We start from the raw sequence: 7,400 nt of genomic DNA on the forward strand, positions 1-7,400 counted from the left end.
TGCCAACTGCAAAGATGGAACAGTGTTTTTCAGCGTTCCAACACAGAGCCTGCGGCAGTCTTGAAGTCAGGGGGCTGTGATTTCAGTCTTTGGGGGGAAATTAAGAAAATAAAGCTGAAGCCAAAGATAATTGACACATAGGGGGAAACAGGGGACAGTCCAGATCTTGTAGGAAGAAGGGAAGGGTCCTGAGAGACCAGAGCTAGGCAGGCAGCTGTCACTAATAACAGAACTTGGTGATTTGCTGTGGGCTCAGAGGCTCAGGGAGAATACGGAGGACTGGGAAATAGGATTGATAGCAGTATGACTTTTTAATGCTAAGCTCGTCCTTCTGGCGATTTCCTGACCTAGTCCAGCACTTCAGAGCACCCTAGGTTTGATCTCAGTAAATAATAGAAATGCAACCATCTTTTTGTTGGAAAGAAAGTAATATAATTTATTCTGAAAGTAAACAGCTTGGAAAAGACGGAGAACAGTGTTTTAGAGTCTCTGGTAGATTGGAATTTGAGGATTTGTATCACTGGCTCCTTTTCAGCCACAAAATCCCCCTCTCCCTCCCCACTCAGTGCTTCTTAACGTAGAAGGCTGAGTACAGTGGCCAGTTTCAAGTAAAGGAAGCATTAAGTTGAGATGTGGCTGTTTCCTTCGTCTGAACATCTTGAGGAGCGTAACTTAATGGGTTGTGTCTCCTGTCTCCCCCAGTATACTCCCATGAAGGGCCTGAAGGAATAACTTTATCCCATAGAAATTCATGGTATGGTATCGCGTTGGGAGTCTTGAGCCGAAAAGCACTTTCTCACGGCATCTTGATGTAAGAGCTTTCAGCTGTCCAGAGTGCAAGGGCCAGCGCCAGTCCCCAGAGGGTCGCTATGGGAACTCTGTTATGGCAACTGGTTTTCATCACAGACCCTGCAGTTCCATTGGCTGAATTATAACCACACGTTAGTCCTTTAATGGTTAACAGTAACCTTAAAATCTTTTGAAATTTAAAAATAAGTTCTGGTGGTGTGGAGAAACCAGGGGAACGCAGCATGGCTAGCAGCAGCAGCTGTGGTGTGCGCCGACCCCATTTGAGACTTTGGAACCATACTCGTTAAAATACAGGATATTTTTTACATTTGCCCAAATAGTTTATTATGAAAGCATTGATTATGTATTTTCCCCCATTGTAAGCTCTGGGGTACTTTAGACGACTTGCTTAAGCTAATCCTTGCATTGCCAATGATGGTTAACTCTAACTAGGCCACTTGCAATTGTTTAGTTTCTCCTTCCCTGTCCTTGAGCACTAGCTTTCTCAACTTTTCCTCACAGCCTTCAAGCTTAACATCCACTTTCACCACGGAGGGCAGCTCAGAGGTTTCGAGCTGCTTTTTGAGTGTTAGTGGTGACCTCAGATTCATTCACTGAGCTCCGGCCATGGCAGGCGAGTCACGCCCACAGTCTGCGCGCCCAGCTTTTCTGAACTCCCAGTTTTACAACTTGCCAAAACCGAATTGCCTTCGCTCTCAAACTGCTCTTCCTTTTCGACTTAGGAGATGTTATGACCCGCGAGCATTGCAGTCTGAGCCTGGCTCTCTGAGTTGCTGCCACCCCGGGAAGTAGGAGAGTTTGAAACTTTTTAGCCACAACTCACAGCAAACTGATGAGTGCATGGAGACGCAGTATTACATACGCACATGCACGTACAGCTGAAACGAAGGCTCTTGCCATCCCGTGGGCCAGGCATTCTTACGTTTTCTGTTCTGGCGGGTTTCTTTCTTTCAAAAGTATGCTGGGGTTACCCTCTAAATTGGTTTACAGCCCATTAAGCCACGATGACCAGCAGTGTGAAAAGCTCTGATTAAAAGGAATCACCAGCAGAGTTAAGGAGGGAAACGACCTTGTTAGATGAATTCAGGGCTAAGGGACTATACCTCCTTATTTTTTTAATACGAAGATAACACTTGGCTCTCAACGTTAGTGTGACATTTAGCAGATTATAAAACCTCGAATACTCCAAATGCTAAATAATTCTGAAGCAGTACATAATTCTTAAGTTTAAAATGGGGAGATTTGTGCATAGAGAGAGAAGAAGAACCAAGACAGGCAGCATGTAAGTCACCTGTAAGAACATGGGCAGCAGGGACAGTGTCTGCCTTGGGCTGGCTGTACCTTGGTGGGTAACTAACGCAAGATTAAACAAGGTATTGTAATAAATTGGAGGTCAAAGTATGAAATAGGCTTGAGGCCAGGATAGATAGAAGAGACTAGTATTAGACATTGAGTATCTGTTAAGAAAAAGTGCTTTGTTCAGCCCTTTGAAAATTATTTTCCAATACTCACGTAGTGCTTGGTTATGTTTCTTTTAATGTAAATTTTTATTGGAAGTATAACATATATACAGAAAATCAGTACTATATCATAATAGATTTTTCACAAAGTAAACATAGCCCAAAGTAACTAGCATCCAAATCAGAAAAGATAATATTATTAACACCCTAGACATCTCTTCATGCCTTCTAGTCACAGCCATGATCCTGATTCCTAACATCATAATTTTAAAAACATCTTTATTGATATGTAATTCACACACCATAAGTTTTACCCATGTAAAATATACAGTGGTTTTTATTATGGTACATGCAGAGTTGTACAACCATCTCCACAGTCAGGTTCAGAACATTTTCATGACTCCAGAAAGAAACCCTGTTCCCATTAGTAGTCATTCCACACACAGTTAGTTTTGCTAGTTTTCTAAGTTTATCTGTTTATAAATGCAGTCAAACAGTGTGTGCTTGACCTCTTTTATGTTTGACTTCTTTGGCTCAGCTAGGGTTTCTGATATTCATCCCTGTTGTGTGTAGTTGTGATTCATTCATTTGTTGCTGTATCCCACAATTTATCCATACTACTCTTGACAGGCCTGTGAGTTTCCAGTTTTTGTATGGATTTTTTTGCATGCATTTCTTGGTGAATATAAATTTCTGTATGGTATAGACCAAGGTGTGAAATTTATGGGACTTCAGGTATGTGTAAACTCAGCTATAGAAGATACTGTCAGAAAATCTTGTGAAAACCTTGTACCAGTTTAGACTCGCACAGCAGGATTTGAAGTTCCAGTTACTCCATATCCTGGCCACACTTGATGTATCTGTCATTGTCACTTTAGCCCTTCTGGTGGTCATGATGGTATCACATTGTGGCTTTAATTTGCATTTTCCTTGATGACTAGTAGAGTATCTTTTTCATGTGTTACATAACCATTTGGATATTATCTTTTGTGAAATTCCTGTTCCAGATTTATTTTTTGTCCATTTTGTTTTTGTTTTTATGTTTGTTTGTTTTGAGACAGGGTCTTGCTCTGTTGCCTGGGGCATCATCATAGCTCACTGCAACCTCAAACGCCTGGGCTGAAGTGATCCTCTTGCCTCAGCCTCCCAGAGTAGCTAGGCCTACAGGTGCGCACTACTGTGCCCAGCTAATTTTTCTATTTTTTTTTTTTTTTTTGTAGAGACAGGTCTCACTTTGTTGCTTGGGCTGGTCTCGACCTCCTGGCCTCAAGCCATCCTCCTGCCTCAGCCTCCCAGAGTAGCTGGGATTATAGGTGTGAGCCACCTTGCCTGGCCTTTTGTCCATTTTTTCTTATTGAATTGCCTGCCTTTTTCTTACCGATTTATAGTTCTTTATATATTCTGGCTAGACATATGTATTGCAGATATTTCTCCTATATCGTTAGATAGATGTATTGCACATACTTCTTCCACTCTATGGCTTGCCATTGTGCTAGGTTACTTTTTATGCAGTGGGGAAAAAATCTTATGACTAGCTGAGATATTGATAATAACCTTTGTCAGCTATCTTTGCCAGAGTTAAGAATCGAATAACATGTCGAGCTTGAATAACATAATTTTTGTTTAATGGTACCATCATAGTAGCATGCCTTAAGAGTATAGGATTTGAGAAAAGAGGAAATCATGTGAATTTTTGTACTTTTTATTAGACTTTAAATTGTACTGGATTATTATTTAAGACTTGGCTATTTTTGTTTTGCTGCTTTTGGTGTGCAAGTTTATATGTCATATATGTGTGGTGGAGATATTGCTCGTTGCTGACCCAATTTTCATTCTCTCTTATTAACAGAACCCTAATTTGTTTAGAGCTGCAATGTGCACAGTTAAAATTACGTGCTCTCCCAGGACCTTTTGTGGTTAGGATTGGTCACATGGCATAGTTCTGCCAATGAGATACGGATAGAAGTTTACTGGGTGGGACTTCCGTGAAAATTATTGCTTTTTTAAAAGACACAGACTTAGCTGACATATGTATTGTGCCCTTTCCGTGATGCTTAGGTGCTTGGCAGCCATCCTGCAATCTCAATAGTGAGAGACACTTGCTAAAGATGGCAGAGCAGAAGATAAAGCTTGGTTTTTTGATGGCATCATGCAATCACTGTACAAGAGTTGAACCTCTGTATTAGAGTTCTCCAGGAAAACAATAGATGAGAGAGAGATTTATTATCAGGAATTTGTTCAAGTAATTATGGAGGCTGAGAAGTTCCGCGATAAGCTGTCTGCAAGCTGGAGACCCAGGAAAGCTGGTAGTGTATCTCCAGTCTGAACCTGAAGGCCTGAGAACGGGCAGAGCTGATGGTGTAACTCCAGCGTGAAGGCAGGAGACTGATGTCCAGCGCAAGCGGTCAGGTGGACAGCAGATCTCCTTTACTCACCTTTTTGGTCTCTTCAGGCCTCGAGTGGATAGAATGATGCCCACACTGGGGAGGGCACTCTGCTTTACTCAGTTTACCAATTACTGTTACTGTCATCCAAAACCCTGTCATAGACACACTCAGAATAATGTTTAACCAGCTATCTGGGTACCCCTTGTCCCAGTCCAGTTGACACACACAATTAACCATCACAGCTGCTTTCCTCCAGGCCTCATGTTACATGAGAACAGTATTTGGTAAGCGCCCACAGTTGGGTTTCCGTTATATTTTGTTTAATTCAGTTCCTAAGCAATATGTACATTACTCAAATTTCTTGGCCTTGAAAATCATCGAGACTCGTGGCAAGTGTGTCATGGTGCTCTGAGGTCGTGTCTATCTCAGCTGGAATAAAATCTGACATTGCCACAACCTCCTAAGATATAAATAGGCAAAGCAGCATTCACCGGAGCTGGTTCTGTGAGTATTGGTACCACGTGATTTCAGTTACAGAAAAGCCACAAATCAAGCCGATGGTCAAGGCAGTTCAAGGACAACCAGGTATTGGGGCAGATGCCAAAAGGAGTTCTGGCCTGTCGTCAAGATTCCTGGTCACCCAGTGTTTTGGACAGAAGCATCGAGCTCTTGTTCCTCTCTTGTGTTCTTTCCAAATCTCCATTACAATAAGAAATGACTTTAAGAGGAATAAATTCTCTTTCTTCTGAATACTAGGGATGTGAAAGATACTTGAGAAAATACATGATGGTGATTTCAGCCTTTTGGGAAAAGTAGCTTGATGTGCTTCGCCTTGTTACTACTACAGTTCCTTCTAAGCAACTCATACTACAGTAACGTGGGCCAAAATGCATGTGGTTTTCGTCCTTTATAAAATTTTTTTTAAATCTGAAAATTTGTTCAATATATTATAGCAGTAAATTTAAGAGAACTTTAACGTGATTTTAGTAGTTCATCCTTTGACCAGGAACTTCTAGCGTGTCAGGCCAGCCACAAGTCAGAGAGGCGAAGGGTCAGGAAGGGCGCTGGTGGTGACGCTGCTGTCTCTCAGTTCCAAACACACCTTCCACACTCTGCTTCGTCATGAGATTGCAAACCCCTCTCTCCTGTGCTGGCTGGCTTTGTATAGCTGTCACCAGCAGCGGACACCCAGAGACCGGAACCTGCGGGAGGGAAGAAGGGATCTGCTCCTTTCTGTTCGCTTCCTGTTCTTCACTACGATGGCACAGCAGCGGTTCTGCAGCCGAGCGTGGCAGGTAGTTCCTGAAGGAGCCAGCTTTGTCTCGCCACTCAGCCATCACAGCACCATCGAGCCGGCGCCCCCTCTTCAGATGTTTCAGTCCCAGCTCTGCGGGGATCTGCCCAGTCTCTGAGGCAGCAGTACAAGCTGGACAACGTCCACTCCTGAGAGGTTTGACTCCCAGCTCCTGGGGCGCCTCCTTCAAGCTTTTAAATTCTAATAATCCCAGCCTCTTGCTATTTGTTCCCAGCCCTACGTGTGGCAGCTGCCTCTTGCAGTTACCATCTCTGTGACACCCGTGTGGCCCCTTTGTGCCTTTCGACGTCTTCACTATCTGGTTGACAGTCATTTGTATTAAATCATGTCTGTTAAAATAATTGGTGTGGTCTTGGTTCCTCATACAACAGGCAGCCAGGTTTTTAGCTCCTGGAAAAGGGGCAGGAGACCCAGGTCCTGTTCCAAGCAGTCCCCACCTCAGGTGGATTTTCCATGAGCACCCAGCAGCACAACACAGGGACCTTCCCCTGGATCAGGCCACATCCCGTGACAAGAGCCAAGTCAGGATCATCCCAACATCTGTCTCCTCCCGTGCTCTGGCTAGGAGGTGCTGCCGGGGGGAAAGATTTATAATCTGTGAGTATCCCACGTCACCCGGACCCTTGCTGCTGTCACACTCTTGATGCTTTGTGCCTCTGCTCTATCCTGGCCCCACCCTGCCACCTCTCGCATCTTGTTGGGAGGGTGTCCTCACCTGCTTTCCTCATCCCAGGTTGCATATGGAGGCAACATTAAGGTCTGCTTCTGCCTCCAAACTTCCCAGCATCTTTCTTTTCTTTTTACCCAACTTGGAGGAAAAGGTGTTCCTGCTCCTGTCCTAGGTTAAATCTTCCACTGTCCCTGTTTTCTTATCACCTAATATGTCATAGAACTTTGTATTTTCCTCCTCCACTGCCAGTGTAATGTAAATCTCCTAAGGGCAGGGAGTTTGCATCTGTTGTGTTTGCTGCAGATGTGAGGTGTGAGAGAAAGCAATCCTGCGTGATTCCAGAGGTTTCTGAACACTGGAAGGCTGGAACTGAGCTGAGAACGCCATCCGCGGGGGAGGTTTGGAGGGGACAGTCAGGAGTTCTATTCTGGGCGTGTTAGCGCCTTAGACGTCCATGTGGGAAAGTTGTGTAGGCAGTACGATGTCCACGTTTTGGAGAGGAGGTCCAGGATGTGGGGGTAAATACGGATGTCATCAGGATGCAGTGGCTTGTAAAAACCCCATGAGACTAGATGGGAGCTACAAAGAGTGATTGTCAATAATCAATAGGAGGAGTCCAAAGACCGAGCCCTGGGATGCTCCGACGCTAAGAAGTCAGGCAAGAAAAACAAGGAAATTGAAAAGCAGATCCCTGGACTGTGATAGGAGGAAAGGTCCTTCCTTAGGTGGCCTGGAATCCAAGAGAAGACAGTGCTCCA

The 7,400-nt window shown here is 44.0% G+C and overlaps 1 protein-coding gene across 1 annotated transcript in view; it reads left to right on the forward strand.

The window, feature by feature from the left end:
• Nucleotides 1-6,273, forward strand: part of PRPF18 (pre-mRNA processing factor 18) — a 44,486-nt gene extending 38,213 nt beyond the window's left edge. The window contains exons 11-12 of the transcript XR_011231494.1: nt 4,120-4,244; nt 4,723-6,273. The gene's annotated coding sequence lies outside the window, so the exon portion shown is untranslated. The remainder of the gene's footprint in view (nt 1-4,119; nt 4,245-4,722) is intronic.
• Nucleotides 6,274-7,400: the final 1,127 nt, after the last annotated feature.

The sequence above is a fragment of the Eulemur rufifrons genome, chromosome 25, assembly GCF_041146395.1.
Source record: "Eulemur rufifrons isolate Redbay chromosome 25, OSU_ERuf_1, whole genome shotgun sequence".
Taxonomy (NCBI): domain Eukaryota; kingdom Metazoa; phylum Chordata; class Mammalia; order Primates; family Lemuridae; genus Eulemur; species Eulemur rufifrons.